Source organism: Felis catus, chromosome C1 (genome assembly GCF_018350175.1).
Source record: "Felis catus isolate Fca126 chromosome C1, F.catus_Fca126_mat1.0, whole genome shotgun sequence".
NCBI lineage: Eukaryota > Metazoa > Chordata > Mammalia > Carnivora > Felidae > Felis > Felis catus.
This window is the reverse complement of record NC_058375.1, coordinates 124623231-124645083: the sequence shown is the minus strand read 5'-3', so window position 1 is coordinate 124645083 and position 21853 is coordinate 124623231. Positions and strand designations below refer to the sequence as shown.

General features: G+C 41.8%; 1 protein-coding gene across 8 annotated transcripts in view; it reads left to right on the top strand.

The window, feature by feature from the left end:
- NCKAP5 (NCK associated protein 5) overlaps window positions 1-21853 on the top strand; it is a 974188-nt gene that overhangs the window by 390010 nt on the left and 562325 nt on the right. Inside the window, exon 1 of one of the 8 annotated variants that reach the window (XM_045034784.1) lies at window positions 4180-4613. The exons of the other annotated variants lie outside the window; for them this stretch is intronic. The gene's annotated coding sequence lies outside the window, so the exon portion shown is untranslated. Of the gene's footprint in view, window positions 1-4179; window positions 4614-21853 lie in introns of those variants that run through there. 8 annotated transcript variants of the gene reach the window in all.

The window sequence follows — 21853 nt, the reverse complement described above, 5'->3', positions numbered from 1 at the left end:
AGTGGGTTGTTGTCTCAAGTTGTAAGGTTACTTACAGAAGTGTATTTTTTCACTTCTGTATGTATGTGAGTTATTTCTTTGTTAATAATTTAAATTTTATCAAATATGGTTGGAGAAAATATTTGATATGAGACTTATGGGCTAGAAGTCTTTGTCTATTGACATTGCTTAATAAATGGGAAACACATCATGTTTCCCAATCTATTCCCTCTTATAAACCTTGTCCTACATCAATATTTCTTGACTTAGAGAACAGAAGACCTCTCCAAAATCATCCTCGGGCCATAATTTGAGAAATACTTTGCAGCATAAGGCATTTAGTCCTTTGGTTGATTCATTACTTAATCCAGCATACACTGAATATTTTTCATGCATCTCATCTTTGCCTGGGTGCTAGGACACCTTAGATGTAGTATTATAAGCAGACATTAGACAAGTTATCCAATAACCTTGATGAATATTCTCATAGTTTTCTTCTATTTTCCTTTGGGTTTTCTTTTTTTTAATTTTTTAACTTCTATTTATTTATTTTTGAGATAGGGCATGAACAGGGGATGAGCTGTCAGCACAGAGCCCGACACGGGGCTCGAACTCAGGCGAGATCATGATCTGAGCTGAAGTTGGACACTTAACCAACTGAGGCACCCAGTCGCCCCTAGGTTTTCTTTCTTTTTTTTTTTAAGTGTTTATTTATTTATTTTTGAGAGAGAGAAAGAGTGCAAGCCAGGGAGGAGCAGAAAGAGAGAGGGAAAGAATCCCAAGCAGACTCAATGCTATCAGCACAGAGTAAGATGCAGGGGCTCCAGCTCACCAACTGTGAGAACATGACCTGAGCTGAAATCATGAGTCAGCTGAGCCACCCATGTGCCCCTTTCTTTGAGTTTTCTGCAATGCCAATCATATTGGGAGACTGTGGCTCACAGATGACTCCCTCCTTACTGAAATATCTTCTTTACTAGGTTTCTAGAGAAGCCCACACTCCTAGTTTACTTTTTCTCCCAAGCTGCCCCTTAGGATGGTCTCTTCTACTCATTGGTCTTCATCTTCTTGGCTTTTTAAAGTTGGAATGACTCAGGATTCCATTCTCAAATGTCTTCTCTTTTCTAACTATACTTACAGCCTTACTGGCCTACTTGATGTGATGGATTTAACTATGTATATATTACATAGCTTACAAATTCACATCTCCATCTAAGACTTGTCCCCTGAACACAATCCTTGAATGTTTATTCAGAGACTTAAATCAATATCTTCTTTTGGTTGGTAAACATCAATAATAACCGTGACACCCAATACAAACTTCACTAACACAAGGTCCACCGCTACAAACATATGGCCTTTACCAAAGTCTAGGAACTATTCTAAGATCTTTAATTATATTTAAAGTTTAATTTCATAAGTATCCCAGTCTTAACAAATCCAAAACTTAACCCCTGTTCCTTCCACCAAAATTTGCTCCTCCCATAGGCTTCCCCATTTCAGTTAATAACAACTCTATGTTTTTTGGTTGCTAAGGCAAAACATTTGGATTATTCTTTACTTTTGTTTCTTTTTTTTTTCCAATCCCCTGTCCTGAGCAGATATTATTGGCTCTAAATTCAAAACAATTCTAAATTGCCACCAGTTCTCATTATCCATCTTGCCATGGCCCTGTCTATCCTCTCTCACGTTGAGTCTAAGAGTAGCCTAATAACAGGTTTTCCCATGTCCTCCCTCCTTTTGCTCCTGTAATTTACAATATAGTAGTCAGAATGGTCCATTAAAACAAAAGTCAGATCGTGAAACTTCTCTCCTCAAAACCCTCTGTGTCCCTGTCCTTCCATATCCCTTAGGGTAGAAGCCAGTCCTTAAATTGGCCCATTAGGTCCCACACAGTGATCTGTCCTTTCAGACCATCTCCATTAACCCTCTGTACTCGCCCTGTTCCATCCCTACTACCCCCCTGCAGTTCCTTCACAGGGCTCAATCCTAAGGGCCACTGTACCAACATCTTGTCTCTGACACCTGCATGGCTTCCCTACTCCCTCATCTCTTTTAATCATGCACTTACACTTAGATTCTCAGTGAGACCTTCACTGAGCTCTCTGTTTAAACTTGGATACTGCTCAGCCTTCCTTGCTTTGTCTCCATAGTACTGATTACCTTATAACAGAGAATACGATTTCCTTATGTATTCTTTCCGAATGTCGTTCTTCCCCTCCAGAATGTAAATTCCATAAAGTCAAAAATATTTGTGTGATTTTTTTTTCACTCATATAAGTAATTGAAAGAACTAGACAAGATATATTTTGAAGTTAGAACCAAGGACTTGATGAATTGGAGGTTGGGGCCACCCATTATGCCTATGGCCAATTGCTTGGCCCTGATGCAATTGAAACGTCCAACTTGAGAGAAGGACATAGCAGAACCCACAGTGGTGCTTGCAGCCTGGCGTCTCTCAGCTTAGCTCTTTTCTCCCCTGGGCAACAGCAGTTTCCTGGACACTGTTCTTTAAATTAGTCACCAGCATGAAAGTTGATTCTGATGGAGAGGACTTCTTCTGAAATCCTTATTTCTTGGCACCATGTTGATGAATCTTTTAATTAAAAGTCTTAATATTAATAACACATTAAACAAATTGACAATGAAAAACTTCACATGTTTAAATATTGATAAAAATGTCTTAAAATCTGATCAGAAGCTGCACTTGACTTCAGATTATTTACATACTGGGAAAAATAACACTTGAGCCTCTTTTCCCCTCACCTATCAAGCAAGTCACAGTGATGTATATGATTTTAATCCTGACCTGTAAATCAAAATTCCAAACCATCAGCCCATAGCTACATACTGCTATTGTAAGCACCACTGGGCTATAAAAAAAGTAGAAGACACAGTATCTTCCTAGACAAGTGGGCACTTAATGTGGCATGCCCACATTTCTCACCGACAGCACAAAGCAAAAGAATGCTTTTGAGCACCAGTTTCAAACTGTGTTAAATTTTCACAGTATACTTATTTTTGCATGGCTCTTATACCTATCTGAATAAATGGGTTAAAATTTTCCCCTTCAGCTTTTCAACTGGTGATGTGTTTATCCAACCAATTATTCTCCCCAACAACTACCGTCCTTCAGGGCAACTGAACATTTTCTAGCACTTGAGAAGAATGTACAAAACCATACACAATCCTGCTGGTTGTATTCTTGATGCTTTAAGAGTTTATGTATATGTAGGACCACTGTTATGTTTACTGATTTTTAAAAACGTTTGCCTTATTTCCTTGTAAGGGTATAACCAGTAGATCTATGTGTGGTTATACTGAAGTGGCACATTAAAATAGTTCAAAGTATAGCACCTTATTTCATCTGTAGAAGAAACTAGTTTGGAAAAATCATTTTTCGAAGTCATCACTTTCTGTTAAAATAGATATTCTTTAAAAAGCATTTTCACGAGAAAATGGGAAAAAAAATTATGAAAATTCTTTAAGCTCTAACTTGGGGCTAAACCGAGTTCAGTATTTTCTTGTCCAGAACAAATGTTCCTTTTATCTCCCGAAATGCCAACACGACTGGAAGGGCTGTGCTTCTTTGCCACTGACAGGCCGGTTCTCCCTCTATAAGCTTTATTTCCAAATGTACTTGAGAATCAACTTCTGACTCCAGACAAATGGCTGTTAGTTCTAGCTCTTACCTGCCAATTACAATACTTTGGGTATCTGTGCCAGTCTGTGGGTCAGCCTGATGATAAGATTACAGGACCTGTTTGTGTAGTTCATTAGCAGAAATTCGTTCCACCCAGACACAGCAGGCAGTGGCTTGGGATGGGGGTGGGGTATGCCAGGGCCTGCCAGGGTGGATTGATTTTTCTTACTAGGAACTGGGAAAGGAAAACAGTATTTCGCTTTGGGGATCCCCATTTCCCATTTCAGTTCCTCTGTTTGGGACAGACAATGGAAGCCTCTAGGCCCCTCTCTCCCAGAGCTCAGCCCCTGTCGCCCCCTCGCCCCTGTGGCCCCCTCCTCCCCTCCCCGCCCCTAGCCCACCGGCTTCCCCAACTCCGGCTCCAGGCAGAGATTTGTCAGAACCGTTCGGTTGAGACTGATTATGATTGCAGCAGATGGGCTGGATTTGACAGCCCGATCCTAAGCAGCTTCTGATGGGGGTGCCGCGGAGGGGCGGGGAGGGGGAGAAGGTGGGGGGCGGGAATCTGCGGGCCGGAGCCGCCCGGTAGGAGCGCACTGCGCAGCCCCTCCAGGCGCTCCAGGGCAGCTCTTTAACGCGCCTCGGGGAGGAAAGTGGCACGCAGACCCGAGGGGCCTCCCGGAACGCGGGCGAAACGTCCCATTGCTGGGAGGGCGCGGAGACACCCAGAGGCAGGCGCGGGGAGACCAGTGGAACACAACAAAGCGGAAGAGCTCCTGGGAGCGCGCGGTGTCCCGGCTGCCGTGGGCTGTGCGGCGTGCGTGGCCCGGGCCACCTCTGCGCGCTCCGGACCTGGCAAGTTTGTCAACTCCGGGTTCTGCGGCCAACGCCTGGCTGCCCCCAGAAGTGACAGCACTGCAGGGTCGGCCCCCAGGGAGGGTGGCACCCACCCCGCCCCCGCCCCGCTGCAAAATGCTCCAGCACGGGCCAGGTAAGGAGACGCTAGCCCTCGCCCCTCGCAGGCGCGCCCCCTGCGCCCGAAGCCCGGGCCTGTCCACTGGTCTTTCAGCTCCGTCCTTCCTATTGGTGCCCAAGGGCTGCCTGCATCCGTGCCCGCTCCTGTGCTCTCCTGGGTCTACCTCTGCCCTCCACCTCCCTCTCCGTTGCCCTTCGTTCCCACCTTACCGGATCCCAACGGCAGGGGGAGAAGTTCGGGGAGGTGGCGCGCCGTTCTGGCTCTCTTCCCCAAGTGCCTGAGACCAGACACCCCTGACGCCCTAGGCGGGACGGCGGGTGGGAGCCGCGTGCGTGTGCCTCAGCCATCTCATGGTCCACACGCAGTCCGAGCAGCACACACACACACACACACACACACACACACACACAGGCACAACCTCCTTTCCACCTGTGGGGCCTCGCTTTTGTGCTGGAAGTGCAAACGAAAACACTCACACGTGCAGACATAATTCCACGTTGGCATTCTCCAGAGACTTCTGAAGGGTGGAGGGGTGGCGGGTGAGGGGGTGGATCTTTAGAACCCCAACCCACCCACGAGCAGTACCAGCGTGGCTTCTGCCCTCTCGGCCTTGACTCTTGTCCAGATGCCAGCAGAGTGAGACACTTCCAGGCTGGGACGGCAGGCTGCTGAGGTTGGCAAGGGCATTGCTGTGCCACCAGAAACCCCAAAACTTCCCACCCACACAGGCCAGTGGCTTGGTCCGCTACCTGGGCTGGCCCCTGCAGGGCACGCCCGCCTCTACCTAGCACCCGTCCCCCTCCCCCATCACCAGTGGATTCCCGACCCTGTCTACCCAGCTCACAGCCTGTAGCCTTGACCGCCCCCTCCCTTGCTGCTGCCGCCCCAGCTCGCCAGGAGTGAGGAGTGTGTGCCCTGTTGCTACTGGCAACTACCAGTGCCGAAAGCTCAGCCCCCAAAGCAGCTTAATGCTGATTGATGGGCAGAAATACGATATTTTCTGGAGCTTAGCAGCCGCTGATGCAGAGGCCCTCCCTACCGCTGGAGCCCTGCAGACCGCCCAGGTAGCAGGCTCTCTTCCTTCTCTCCTCTAGACCCCACCCGGCCCCTTAGATAAAAAGGGTGTTAGGATATCCTCATCTTCTGGGGTTAAATTCGGTGCCAGCCTTTGCTTTCCTGAGTAACCAGCTGCTACTCCAGAGTTTCGCTTCTTGTTTTCAAGGCTTCAGTTGAGTAGGATAAATGAGTCCCCAGTTCCTGGACACTACCATCTTCCTTTCTATTTTCATCCTCCACCTCTTTCCCACACCCTTTCCTGCATACAGGTCCTTAAAATAGATCAACCCTTCAATGACCAGAGTGATTAGCACAGATGCATCTAAAAGCATTTTCTAAAATACTTCTAAAATTCTCCCACAGAGAATTCGGTCATTTCCACCCCTGGAAAGAGCCTGAAAATAAGCCCATTGCTGGGATAGACTTTGCTGCTTTTGGGTTTTGTTCTGTTTTGTTTTTTCCCTTTAACCCCCTCATACTTATTACCCTAGGCTTTTTCTGGGATGGCAGCCTCCTCCTATAAGCTATCCTGAACTAGGGCAAATTTTCAGGGCTAATGGAAATACCTGCCCCAACCTGTACCACCACGCCCTACCCTCCCCAATACTGATTGCAAAGGGCTAGATTTCATTACTGAAGGAATTATCTTTAGAAGAACTTTTTCTGCAGTATTTCTTTTCAGCACCACAGTATTTTTGCCAAGTATTTTCATTATCTAAATTGTCATGCCTAGCTTCGTTTTGCCTGTGGACATTAATTTGGACAAGTATGTGATGTTTTAGAGTCATCCGTTTATGCATCCAAACAAAACTTTCTTCGAGAGGCTTCCCCTTGCTGGGCACCAGTGTAGGCCCCCGTTGGGAATGCAGCAAAGACAAGACCCAAATGCCTATTATCATTTTAAAGCCTGTGTTACAACTGGATTGGGGTTATTGCTATTATGGCTAATATTATAACAGCACACTACATATGAGCAGGACTTTACAGTTTACAAAAGGCTTTCACAGGCTTTATCTCCTTTAATCTCGGCAGCAGGAATTTTAAATAGCGGTGATTCCACCTAAAGGCCCGGTAATACTCACCAATCCTGCTTAACAAAAAAGAAAAGGAATCTTGCAAATCATCTCAACAGCGGATGGAGCTTTAGAACACAGAATAAACAATTCAGAAGAAGCTTATGAAGCTTAGTTACTGGAATGTAGCTTAGAGAAGATAAGTGGAATGCATGGGACATGCACATTCCCAGGAAGGCATCCTGGGAAGAAAGTCCATCCTGGGACCATGGTGGCTCAGTAAACTGCTGGCTGCTGGAGACGGCAACTTTCCAGGGTTCTGGACTGTTGCCTCATCCTAGGATCTAAAAGGGGTTGGAAGCGTAAGCACGAAGTTGCTGAGAGACTAGCAAATTAAGCCAAATGAGTAGGCAGTGATGTTACTTTCTTTAGCTACAAGGCATTCTTGAGATATCCGCAAGTTTCTAGTATATATTTACTCTAGAAATGAAGCAATTTTCTGTGCTGGGAGCATAAAAGAGTTTATGTGCCTTGTCTGAGCCATATGAAGACAATTAAGGTTTTGATCATTTTTACCCATTATTTTGAGAACTGGGGATATCTCAGGTGGATAAGTGGCAGTGTTGCTTTTTATCATCTGCAGGGAGAATGCGTGTGAAGGCTTCATGTAGATGTGTTCATTTTCTCATCTCCTCCTTAAGCATGGACGGAAGCCTTTTCTCACTTCTGGGCTGTGAATATCATTCATGACTTTTCGCCAAAAATGATTCTTAGGATGCTGGCTGATAGTTATAAAATTTGGTTGGCACTTCAGACATCTTGATAATACTCTTCCTTGTCATTTTGAAACGTTTTTTTCAAAGTTTTGCAAGCAAGGTAGTATATCATTGAGAGCTTATTATGGCCAGAGGCTGGCTGTGGGTATGACCAGATTAACCGATAAGCCAAGGAGGTAATCACAGGGCAAGGTCTGTTACTAGGAAGAAATGGAGATGACCAAAGTAGCTTTTTACTGTTTAGTACCATGTGGCTTTGTGGGAACTTTCAGATGGGTAGGTTTTGTGAGTGTCCTTTTTTTCTCCTTAGGTTTTTTGCTGGAGAATTTGTTTACCAAAGCCCATTACTCTGTATTTGGCATTGCCATATATTATTTTCATTCTTAGAAATTATAACATTTTCATTTACAGTTTAGTTTAGAACTTGTATGTCAGTGAAAAACACATAACAAATATACGTATATTTGGGAAATTAGATGGACCTAATTGGCGCTCCTCTGACAGACTTCAGCAGCTTCAGGTTTCAAAATGATGAAGTCAAGAGGGAGGTGCAGTGGATCCCAACCTCAGGCATACTGCTCACATTTCCCTGTTTAATGCGAGAGATGTCAACGGAACAGAGATTTTGGCGCTGTGGTGATGATGGTTAATGTCAGCCTGGTTCAGGGTCATCAGTATTCCCCACAACTCTCTAATGTAGGGCCCATCATGCATTCGTTCATTCATTCATTCATCCATTCATTCAATAGGTATTTTCTGGGGAGCGCTTTTAGAGAATAGAGTCTGTGCTCCAACCCCCCCTAGTTTTTTGTTTTTTGTCTTGTTTGTTTGTTTGTTTGTTTTTCTGCAGAACTGTGCATTTCATGCCTGGCCAACAGGCATCTTCTTTTCAAATATCTGATGGTTTTGTCCTGTGGAGTTCTTGCGGGTATAGTTTGAAGGGCGCAGAACGCGGGTGTTTGAAAGGCCTTCTTGCTGCAGTGAAGTAGTGCTGAGGGCTGCTGTCTCTGACTGCAGTTGCTTCCTGGATATTCTATGCTTCTACCTATGTAAACTCTGTTTGCACATGCCCCCTTCTGCTCAGACTTCTCGGTCAGCAGGTTGGCTGTTACAAATTTGTTGCTCTTCTCAGGGCATGGCTGTTTCACACTGCTTTCGAGAATGTAACCTACAAAGTTCATTAAGGAAGATGCCAGTAACTAGATTCTCAGGTAACTCAGGTAGGAGAGTTGAGGAAAAGGGAGGGAAACGAATCAGTTTATGCTGTGTGGGAAGATGTTGGAAAGAAGTCATAGCACTTCCTGTGGAGGTAAGTTTGTGGCTTGTAAATGGATTGTGAACTCAGAGTGTTACTAAAATTGTATGTTTCAGTGGTTAAGGGTTCAAACTTGGGAGTCTTACAGATCTGGGGTCACACTCCCATAGCATTTACTATTGATGTGATTTGGGCCAAAATTATAATCTCTCTAAATGACCTCAGTTTCTTTACCTGTAAAACATGAAAAAAAAAACCATATACATTTGTAAGTTTTTAAGAGTAAAATCTAACATGTATCAAGGACATAGAACTGTCCCTAATGCACAGAAGGTTAGCATATGCTATCTGCTAAGGTCTTTTAGTGTTATTTTCATATCGATTGGGACCTAGTCAGACTTTTTCACATTCAGCTCATTTCTGAACTATCTCCCAGAACCTCACAGAGAACAACCATTATAGGGAAGTTATAGTTTAAAGCAATTGCAGCTACATTCAGGAGGAGCAAGTTCCTTCTACAAGTCTGATGACCAATTTTCTCTTTCAGGCACAAAAAATTTAGTCCATATGGTAACCCTAGAAAGTTTCAGTTAACATTAAGTCATCAAATGCCTGAGAACGGTGCTGTGCTGGGTTGCATGGAATGCAAAAATGAAAACCACAGTCTCGTTTTCTGCTTTCAAGTTCCAAGAGAGCGGGGGTTGATATGATAGATAATAATAATGATAACAGCATAATAAGAAGGAACAGCATCATAATAAAGACACCTGTCATTTATTAAGCCCTGATGAGTGTCAGACACATTCTTTATTAAAGGAAGCAGTCATGCTGTCTGTGACACAGATGTTATTTTCTCCATTATAAAGATATTATATTATAAGAAACTTAAGTGCCAGAGTGGTGTTATTAACAAAATATTATGGGGTGCAAAGGGGAGAGTTATCCTTACCAGATAAGCCTACTTCAGGTGGTTTTTGCCAATGCTTTGAATGAATCGTTTGGAAATGTTGAATGTGATTTATTTAATAACTACATTATCTAGGGTCATGTTTGGGTTCTGCAGTCTCTTGATCCTCTACATTCTGTTGACAGCATTGTAGAAGTGAAAGAAAGAAAAGATTGGGCTTTGTTAATTAGCCAGTGAGGAATTTATCTCTGTCCTTTTTTCTGTTCTTTGTTCATGTTCATTGCAAATGCCTTCAGGGAAATATCTTCCTTCTCTTAGAAGGCTTTTCTTTAATCTAAAGACCACCTTATCATCAATAATTTTATGATTATTCTTTTAATGGCATGGGATTTAGGCTACCAAAATGTTCTCTAATTCATACCAAGTTTTATACTCACGCATGTGCTTGTGCTGATTGCTAAGGGTGGCATCGTAAAATGTAAAATTAGTTCAGCTTACTGGCACAATCGACAAACAGTACACAACACACATTTTACCTGATGTACATCATTTTGACTTCTAGATTGTTCCTCTTTTGTTTTCACTTGTAATCACTTCTTGTTTTGTGTTTTTTTTAATTACCTAAATGTATTAATATTATAATATTGTAGTACCATTTTCCCCACCTTCTCCCAAGTGACAAATGTCCAAACTCAGCTGTCACTCTTCATTTTTTTTCCTATTAAAACTGTATGAAATAGAATGTCTTCCAAATTTCTGGAGTGATGTTTTTATCTCAGGAGTAGTAAATTTGCCTAAATTACCATAACATTAATGGGGAATCATGTAGGCTATGTAAATATTTTGTTGTGCATCTGAATTTTAATCTCTCAGAATGGTATTTTTATTTTTATTTTTTTTTCAACGTTTATTTTTTTGGGGACAGAGAGAGAAAGAGACAGAGCATGAACGGGGGAGGGGCAGAGAGAGAGGGAGACACAGAATCGGAAACAGGCTCCAGGCTCCGAGCCATCAGCCCAGAGCCTGACGCGGGGCTCGAACTCACGGACCGCGAGATCGTGACCTGGCTGAAGTCGGACGCTTAACTGACTGCGCCACCCAGGCGCCCCTCAGAATGGTATTTTTAAAGGAAACTTGTTTAACTCAAGAAGGCATAGATTGTTCTTTACAGCTCACCATCCACTGTGTTCTGATTTAAAGGACGTACAGCACCAAAATTTTCAGTCAAATGCAGCATTTCTACACATAGCTGGAAGGACTTGTTTCCTGCCTTATTCATTTTCTTGTCCAGTAAGTGACTCATCATACTGTTGCTAAGTGCCCACCATGTGTCAGGCAACATGTTGGACATAGAGTGACTATGACCAGGGCCCATTATTCTAATATGCAACAGTTAGAGACAGAAAGTTATTAGTTCTCAAAAGAAGCAAATAAACAAAAGAAACATGCCACTTTGAAATGGCATGATTCTGCACACTTCCTGCTTTTGTCACCTTTAAGATAGTATTTCAGGCTATCTCATCCTTGTTGTCTTATGCACTGTTTTACAATGTACTTGCATTTCACTAAGACTTTCACAAGGTAGGAGCCTTTGTTCTTCTGTACCTCATAGTTTGTTCTGATTTTCCCTGAGACATTTCCAGATATTTTTTTTTTTGCTCAGTGCTGAATGCCTAGCAGGTGTTCAATAAATGTGTTGAGTAGAGGGCAGGCAGAAAAGAAAGAAGGAAGGAAACAGGAATTTACTGTATTAGGAATTAGAAAAATATCTGATTTGGGATGTTTTCTTCTCCTCCTGAAAATCATCACGTCTCCTTAAGACCAGATTAGGGAACATACATTTGTATAGGACAGTCCCCTTTAGAGTTTGGTGAACATGACCTCAGGTCTGTGGTTTCTCCTTAGACATTTCAGCACTGGTGATGATTTTTTTGAAATTTTGGAATTCTCATGCTGCTTTGTGAACTTCCTTCACCCACTCTGCTAAATTTCAGTCACTCTGAGAGTTTCATTCTGACTTGACATAGTCTCCTTCTTCCTCTTTCTGTACTGAAATATTTGGAGAAATCCACTTTATTTTCATTAAAAGATATTTATTCTGGGGCATCTGGGGGGCTCAGTCAGTTAAGCATCTGACTTGGCTCAGGTCATGATCTCACAGTCCATGAGTTCAAGCCCTGCATTGGGCTCTTTGCTCAGCTCTGTGCTGACAGCTCAGAGCCTGGATCCTGCCTCGGATTCTGTGTCTCCCTCTCTCTCTGCCCCTCCCCCACTCACAATCTGTCTCTGTCTCTCTCAAAAATAAACACACATTAAAAGAAGATATTTATTGATCACTTGCACTGCACAAGATCTTGTCCCGGGTTTTATGGATTCATAGTAAATCATCATAAAATGCAATTAGATATAAGTCAGTTATAGAACTAGTTATAGAGATTCAAATGCCTGCCTGGGGTGCCTGGGTGGCTCAGTTGGTTAAATGTCCCAGCTCTTGGTTTTGGCTCAGGTCATGATCTCAGAGTTCCTGGGTTCTAGCACCACATCGGTTTGGTTCTGTGCTGGAGTTGCAGAGCCTGCTTGGGATTCTCTCTCTCCTCTCTCTCCCTCTCTCTCCTCTCTCTATGCCCCTCCCCCATGTGTGTTCATACCCATTCTCTCTCTCTCTCTCTCTCTCTCTCTCTCTCTCTCTCTCTCTCTGTGACAAAATTAAATAAATAAACATTAGAAAAAAAAGATACAAATGCCTGCAAGGAGTATACTATCCAGGTGGAGTATGACATATCCTCAAAGGCACCAAACTTCTCCCCACCTTCCCCCGCCCCCCGCTCCCCCGCCATGTGAAATAGAAAAAGGAAATATGTGTAAAAGTAGTTGGAAGATGAAGCAACGAGTGAGGGCAGGGGTGGTTGAGACTTCTAGGACAGAGGCCTCCTGGGGGAAAAGAGAATGTAAGCTGACCCCAGTGGGCTTGGATATGAGGAAACAGGGAGAAAGAGCGAGCCAGGAGGTAGGTGACTTCCACTCAGACTCTCAGGAGGGCACTTGAGCAGCCTCCGAAGACAGGTGGGAGCAGGTGGAGAGGTGCATCAGGAACCCATTAATATGGGTCAGTGCATGCATGCTAAGCAATATCAACTTTATCCTCTGGGCTAACATTTCCCAAAGCCCCTCTTCCAAAGATGGTAGTTCTGCTGGATGTAGGTGTGTAAGTCAAAACACAACCCTGTGGTTGAAGGTAGGAAAAGCTGAGAAAAAGTTAAAAAAAATTTTCTCTCCTACAGAGTTTCTCAGAGGCTTTAATATGCTAATCTGCATTATTAATCTCTAAGCATTGCCCCAATTTTCTTTTCTTTTCTTTTTTTTTTTTCTTTTCTTTTCTTTTCTTTTCTTTTCTTTTCTTTTCTTTTCTTTTCTTTTCTTTTCTTTTCTTTTCTTTTCTTTTCTTTCTTCCTTCCTTCCTTCCTTCCTTCCTTCCTTCCTTCCTTCCTTCCTTCCTCTCTCTCTTTCTTTTCTTCCTTCCTTCCTTCCTTCCTTCCTTCCTTCCTTCCTTCCTTTCTCTCTCTCTTTCTTTTCTTCCTTCCTTCCTTCCTTCCTTCCTTCCTTCCTTCCTTCCTTCCTTCCTTCCCTCCCCTGCCTCTTTCTTTCTTTCTTTCTTTCTTTCTTTCTTTCTTTCTTTCTTTCTTTCTTTCTTTCTTTCTTTCTTTCTCCCTTTCTCCCTTTCTCCCTTTCTCCCTTTCTCCCTTTCTTTCTCTCTCTCTTTCTTTTCTTTTCCTTCCTTCCTTCCTTCCTTCCTTCCTTCCTTCCTTCCTTCCTTCCTTCCTTCCTTCCTTCCTTCCTTCCTTCCTTTAGGCTCCACACCTAGCATGGGACCCAATGCAGGGCTTGAACTCAAGACCCTGAGATCAAGACCTGAGCTAAGATCAAGAGTCAGACGCTTAACTGACTGAGCCATCCAGGTGCCCTTTTCCCCATGAATATTATTAATCACTGAATTCATTTGTAATAGAACATCTTGGGAGGGCAGATATCTGTGGATCTTACTTTGGGAAATGCTATTGGAGGCCATTGATAATTTTGAATTACAGGCTATCTGGGTGAAAAGTTAGGAAAATGAGCCTGAAAATGGTGTAAATTGGGATCTGACTGGAGAGCACAGGGCTATTAGGAGAGTGACTGTATCAAGCAATACAGAGGACTGGGTTAGGGGACAACCTGAGAATGGGAAGGAAGGTAGATTTCATGAATTACTGGAGTGTGAGAACCCCTACTCTTTTTTGAATGACCAGAAAAAAAAAGAGCTGCCAAGGTGTGAGAACGAAAAATGGCTCTAAACTTTAAGATTCTTTTGCATTAGGAATCTTATGTAGCAAACTCTCTCTGGATTTCTGAATTTCTAGTATCTTATTTGACACTCAAGAGCAGTGAAGTACTCCAGACGTACTCTGAACTTGATGAGACACACACCTAAACTTACTCTAAACTTTGTAGACATGCACCTTTTTTGGAGGGATGCTCTATAGTCCAAATGTTTCCTCAAGAGAATATGACTAAAGCATGGCCCTGCTATTTTAAGCCTCATATCAGGTGTAATGCTGCCATAAATGTCTCCATGCAGTCATCACATCTCCCTCTGGAAGGAAGTGGCTTCTGTGTACCAAGGGGTTGTCTGCAGCACAGGGAAGAGACCCTGCACCCCACTGTTGGGAATCTAGTTCTTTGTCTGGTTCAAGGCTACTTTTATTGTTTTTCTTCATCGTGGGGAGCTTTATCAGAAATGACAGTGGACACCACACGGAAGTCATGCAGATTTTGTTGTCAGCTCTCCTGAGTTTATTCATCCCTAGAGATACAGAGATGTCACAGCATGGTGTTGAGTCCCATCATTTGTCTGTTTGGTCTCTGAGGGTTAGTCTTCACCTTCTATTTAATCTGTGCACGGGAGTTACGCTGCTGCCTTTTGGCTGTTCACCTAAGAATACACAAAATAATGATTTTTTCTTTTTCTGTGACTATTTTCTGCCTTTGAGAAATGTTCTTAACACTCCTTTTCCAAAATAGGTAGTAGTATAATGCAGTGGTATTAAATGAGAAGCTTCACTGCTTTTTCTCTAGAATTGTTCATCGGAATAATTGGTTATGATAAGTTTCCCAGTTTTCTTACATATTTATGAATATAAATGCATTTAAATGCTTAATAACTCATTTATTCTCTGCATTTACTTCTTTCCATTCCTACACCTATTATAACCCTGTTCGTGTGTTTGGAAGCTTGCAAATGATTCAGAGTACTTGCCATTATTAGTGTGAACATTTCTGAGTATTTTTCTCTTTTGTTGTGTGGAATTCCGTAAAGTGTCTGAATCCTTGTGATTCTCCAGTTATATTGCTTATTTGTACTTCTCATGGCCTTGAAAACCCTGAATTGTATTTCTCTCTGCTTCTTCCTGGATGGATCTCTGCCCATTGGTGTCTTATTGTTAAATTAACTTACACTGTGTAGATGCACCAGTGTTATTGAGCATGGTGACTCCTTGAGGCTAAAGAAGGTCATGTTGGTCCCTGAATTCTTCATTTGGCTGTCTTCATTGGCTAAATTCACTGCATAATTGCAAAAATCCTCCTTTCCTTTCCTGAGTAGTGATTGTATATTCTTCATAAGTGTGTTACAGACTGTTGGCTGTAAAGGAATTATTATGATGTGTCCAGCTATTGTTGTTGTTTGTTTAGTTAGCATAAAATGGCCTGCTATCGCCCTGTGAATCTAAGAGATAAGGTGTGGCAGATGAAGGAAATGGGAGATGAGGGGCACAGCTTAGAAGGAGTTCCCTGTCTGGGCACAGTTGTCCATGGCCCCTAGTGTGCTAAATTTAGACAGGAATTTTTTTTTAAACAATAGAATGTTTTTATGTTTTTTTCATTAATTGTAGAATGATAATGAATGCAAAACAATGATCTATCTCTAATGGTTCATGTGGCCATATTTATTTTCTAGTTAGAAGTTACCATACACTCAAGATTTTCGTGTTTTTTGTTTGTTTGTTTGTTTCCACAGTTGACTGTGCTTTTAAGAACATTGGCTTTGCAGGGGTGCCTTGGTGGCTCGGTCGGTTAGGAATCCAACTCTTGATTTCCACTCAGGTCATGATCTCATGTTTAATGGGCTTGAGCCCCTTGTCAGCTCTGTGTTGACAACGTGCTGGAGTCTGTTTAGGATTCTCTGTCTCTTCCTCTCTCTCTGTCCCTCCCCTGCTTGCTTGCTTGTTTTCTCTCTCTCTCTCTCTCTCTCTCTCTCTCTCTCTCTGTCTCAAAATAAGTGAATAAACATTTTTTAAAAAATTAAAAAAAAAGAATGTTGACCTTGTCTTTTGACATATAAATTTAAGAGTATTTTTCAGAGTTTTATACATGTTACTTGATAAAAATAAAAGCAAACGTGAACAGTGTATTATTAATGTTTATAACAAAAAAGCAATTGTAACAGCATTTTAAGAAGGTTGGAAGAAAGACATGCCAAATCGACCATAATCACTGTACAATAGTTGTTTTGTGGGCACAACTTTTCCTAATGGGGTTCTTAATTTTAATGAAGGATTTAATTAGCTCCTTCTCATAGTTTCTATTTTTACAAAATTAAGTTTAAGAAGAGTATGTTAGTTTCCATTTTGTTCAGTGAACAAGAGATAATATCACACAAGTATAAACATACACATGTATCTTACATATTATTTTAATATGCAGATGAGTACCATTTCCCACAAACTAAATCACACATCTAAAACCAAATAGATCAAACCATATTTCTAACTTCACCCTTAGTTTGTTTGAAAGTTTTTAATAGGGCATTAGACTGAATGTTTTATATAGTCTTAATTTACCCATTGTTCCTTCTACTTTTAAATAGAAACCACAATATTTAGTTTATTCATACAATAGAAATGTATATGCTTTGGGGTTTGGGGAAGAATATAATTTTATTTTTATTTTTTTATTTTTAAAAAAAAATTTAAATGTTAATTTAATTTTGAAAAAGAGAGAGAGAGAGAGAGAGACAGAATGCAAGTGGGGGAGGGGAAGAAAGAGAGAGAGAGAGGGGGACACAGAATCCGAAGCAGGCCTCAGGCTCTGAGCTGTCAGCACAGAGCCCAGTGCAGGGCTCAAACCCACAAACTGCGAGATCTTGACCTGTGCCGAAGTCGGATGCTCAACCAACTGAATCTTTAATAAAAATCGTGTTCCTTACCACTGTCCTGTTTTACTTAGGAGTTGATACATAAGTTGTTCATTAATACAACTCTTGATTATCTTATTTTGGTATTAGATTTTTCTTCCAATACAAAAAAAAAAAATGGGTGAGACTACCAGTGACACCATCTGCTTTCCAAAACAAAAGCTCTGGGTACCTGTGTGGCTTAATTAGTTAAACATCCGACTCTTGATTTGGCTTGGGTCATGATCTCACTGTTTGTGAATTTCAGCCCTGCATCTGGCTCTGTGCTGCCAGCACAGCACAGAGCCTGCTTGGGATTCTCTCTCTCTCTCTCTGCCCCTCCCCCACTCATGTTCTTTCTCTTTCCCTCAAAATAAATAAACTTAAAAAAAATGGCAAATGGATAGTTCGGAGGACTCTTAGTGCTCTTGGGTGCCACTGACCGCCCAAAGGGCAAAGGGCCTGTTTTTATGAGGATTTTTATATCTCATTTCATTTGACAGAACAGGTAAGTCCAAATATTCACTTTTTGCCAGTCAACATAGCCATGCTATATTTTGTACTAATTTCTGGTATCCAGTATCACTAGACCTTCCTTAACCCTATGTTAGGACTGTGAGTATTCTGGACACACATTCCCTAAAGCCATTGCTTACACCTTAGTTTTCCCTGAGGGACAAAACTCAAATAAATAAATGGATCAAAGGAATGGGGAATATACCCATTCACTAGAAGCCCAAGGATTTCTGCTTTTTAGCTTTGCTTCCAAAAATGTTAATAAGTAATGTATTAAATAGTTGTCTTTGAGTTTATTTCCCATTTGGAAAAAAAAAAAAAAACGATGTGTTTCAAAGCTCTGAAAACAGAACAGTATTTATGTGAACATTCATCCCTAAAGAAAGCAAGAAAATACAAATAGTGGAACTGAGAACTTCTGGGATAACTGTGAAGTGCTTGACAGCTCAGGTTAATTCAGTAACAATTCTTCACATTTCTAGAAAACTTTTTTTTTCTTTGCCTAAGTCCCTCATACTCATTATTTCATTTTGATCCCATAGCACCCACAAAAATCTAAAAAAACATTTTATTATTTTCATCTTTTATAAAAGGAAACTTTTTCGGTAATTGAATTGTTTGTTCAATTTCCCACAGCTAATGATTTCAAGTTTCCAGACTCCTAGTTGAAAGCTATTTTCCTTGTAACACATGGCTTCCATTTATATTATTTAAAATAGATGTCTAATAATTAACAACCTTTTTTTTGTTTGTTTGTTTAACCCAATACTCTCCCTCTTTAGTAGAGACCAACAATTATGTGACATGTTTAGTGAGAAATGTTAACACAGTTCCTGAGAAAATGGGCTCAGCAATCACAACTGATTTCAAATCCATCTCTACCTGGCCTTGGAGAGTTCAACCTCACCCAATGTCGTGTGTAAATTGGTGTCTTAATGCCCTTCTTACACTATGGTAGTGAATGTTAATTTAGATGATGTATGTAGAAGGTGAGGCATATAGTGAATGTTCAAATGGTGATAGCTCTCTCCATCCTCTTCATTGTTACTTTTATCTATTACTCCATAATAAGGAACCTCCAAACTTAGGGTTTAAAACAATTACTATTGTACTCCCTCATACAGGTCTGAAAGTTGATTAGGCTTAGCTGGGTATTTCCTCTGTTCCTCATGTTATTGGCCGGGGCTGTAATCACCTTGAGGCTGGACTGACAATGGCTCACCCGCATGTCTGGTGCTTTGTTGGGGATGACTAGAAGGCTGGGCTCAGCTGGCTTGCAGATATGGCTGGATTGGTCTCATTCCATGTGATTTTTCCATCCCGTCTCTCTAGCAGAACTTCTTATGTGGTGACTCAGGGAAAAAATAAAAACTTCTAGATCTCCATGTGATTCATGTGATTTTTCCATCTCAGCGCTCCAGGAGGATTTCTTATATACTGACCCAGGGCAAAAATAAGAGCTTCTAGACTTCCTTAAGGCTAAATCCTGGAAGTGGCAGGATGTTACTTCTGCCATGTTCTATAGGTTATAGTGATTCACAAGACCAATGTATTTTCAGTGAGAGAGGGGCCTAAACCAGGGCATGAATACCTAGAAGTATGAGTTATTGGTGGACCATTTTTAGAAACCAACTACCAGAGTCCTGCTTGTCATCTAAAAGTTGTAGGCATATCTTTCTCAGGCTTTTGCAGTGAAGCCATGAATATGATAGATGTCTGTCTAGCTCTCTGCCACTCTATGAATTAATGGAATTAATGGTTGCTCTTCTAAAGAACATGCTCAAGTCAAGCATTTTCTGTCACTATGAGGTTCACGTGGTAGAGGAGCTGGTAGAACATGTCTGGGAGGGGTTTTGTGATAATATCAAATCACATCTGAATTTATAATCTTAAGCCATTTTTGCATGTATTTTGCCCTTTTTCTCTCACTGTAGTACACATGGATTTGTCCTATATCCTCATTTGATAGATAAAGAAACTGAGACTAGGAACTTATATGACCTTCCCAATGGCACAAAGCTTGAAAACACAGAAATAGAGTTCCAGCCCAGGGCTTGTGCACCTCAGACATCACATGTCCATATTGCTTCCACTTGAGGGGTCAATGTGATGAAAGGGGCGGGGGCTAGCAGTGGTAGGAGGTGTGAGTGTCAAGTGATTCTCATGAGTGCAGGGTATTGAAAAGACAATTAGGGTGCTAGATAGGACATGAGCTCACAGGATGTTTTGTAATTCTACAACTGTCTGCGTTGTGAGCTCCAGCCCTTCACTTCTCTATTCTACAGCTTTCATTTGTTTTATTTGTGGGATATATGTGTATATATATATGTATCTACACACACACACACACACACACACACACACACACACACACACACACACACTGTCTATTCCAGGAAAGGTGGAAGAATATACTTGCCTTAACCACTTTGTAGGCTTGTCATCAATGTTAAAAGAAATAAATTATGTAAAGGTCCAGCAGAGTGCCTGCATATATTAGACATCCCAGATATCTTTGTTCTCTTTTCCTCCTTTCCTGTGTTTCTTTTCCTCCTTTCCTGTGTTTCTTAAGGAATCTGCTTTCTCAGGCCACAGAGCTGAACACAGATTATATTTTGAAATGCATTGAGCATTATCAGTGTACTTTGTGTCATCATAAATGAATGGGTAAAGTTGGGGATTGCTTGCTTGATTTTTGCACCAGGAATGATGTTACAGATGCCCACTTCAGAGAGAGGCAGCTTTAGATAGATGGCATCTGTACCCTGAAATACTGAATCAGTTATCCTGTCAGAGGACTGGGGATGTGAATGGATCCCTCTGTCCAGAATGCTGCTGGCAAAGTCTTCACCTCACATATCAACAAAGTTGTAGTCTGCGGACGTACCCCAGGACTGCTATCTGGTTAAGAAGAATGATAAAGGATTGTGGCTTGCTTTTGTAAATGGCTGCTTCAGAAGATTATTCAGGACATGAACTCTACCAGCAGCAAGTCAATCCCAAATTTAAATTTGTAGGTACCATACACTAGGACTCTAGAAGCCTTCTGGGCTCTCTTTTTGGTTGACATTATTGAAGAGACACTTTTCTCCATTTGGTGGTGCTCCTGGGCAGCCTGACTCTGGCCTCATATACCTCTGGGCCATAAAGGAAATGTTTGCGCTCACTCCGCCAAGAATGCTGGAGAATGTTAGTGTACCCTCCTTTGCCTGAATCAACATCAGGGCAGAAGAAATATATCCTTGGAGTTTAAAAGTGACCATAACATGGCAAGCTTTGCTAACAGACCTCTTATGGTCTGATCTGTTGGTGTCTGTTGGTGCAGAGAGGGGCCGAGCTTCAGCCAGTGATGAGATGTCTCTGACTTGGGACATTGTTGGAAGGTTAGGCTTTTGTGTGTCTGCTTGGCTGCAACAAGAAGGAGAGTTGTGTGTTGAGAATAAAAAGCTCAAAGAGTCTCCCCTCTCTTCAATTGCTTCTAGGCATGGGTCCCTCAAAACTGACCTGAACATACACATTTCTTCCTTCTTTTTAAAGATCTCTGGAAAAGTGATTTTAGAACTTTCCTCAGGAATCTTTACTGCCATGAGCTCTCTCCCCATTACTAATAAACATCTCTCCAGCCTGAAAACCAAGCTTCTGTTCTCTTGTTTGTTTAATCAGCAGATGTGGGGATTAGACTGTCATCATCTTGTGAATAATGATGCTTCAGGTATTGGAGGGACATTATTAACTTACTGCAGCTAACTTCCCTTTACATTATGTACTTCTAATTCTTGAACTCAAGGTCTGTGAGATAATTTTTTTTCTAAAGAAATTAAAATAATATTTTAATGGGTTATGGCCTAGGCCAAATATGAGGAGACTTCCTCCTACTTTTGGGATCTAAGACCTCCATTTCAGAGAACCACTCAAATAAACAAAATGCAGTGGATTATTCACAGAGCAGAAACTCTGCTTTTGTATCATGTCTGATCTCCATTGCTATTAAAAAGAATAAGCTTTTAAAAATAAATGTTAAGAGTTCATGTTTCTTTATATGCACTGAGTTTATTTGCATTTTCTAAACTTCACATCTAAATTCTTAGTGGGTAGCAAACTTCTGCTTTAGAAGTTGGGTATGGTGCCTTCTGTGCTTTTCCACGCTTTTGGGGGTGGGGGTCATCTTTCATGTACTGGATATTGTGGTTAGTGTTGTTGACCTCCTTAAGATCCCTGAGCCTGCTGAGGTGAGAGCCGTGTCACCAAATAAGGACCAACATATTCATGGAAGGCCTGACCTGTCTTTGGGAGCTCAATGGTAGTTTTAGGGTCTGGGTCAAAATACATACATTTGTCTGTCTTCTGTTTGGTTGCTCTATGACTAGCAGCAGATATTTGCTTTCAACTTTAATAAAAATAAATCTGAGAAGATTTGTTTCCCACATGGGGTCTTTTCCACTGGGAAATTAGCAGGCAGCAAAATACCCAGGGGAGCAGAGCTGGCCTCCGGAACAGCCGACCTCATCCTCTGCCCTCCTCGAGG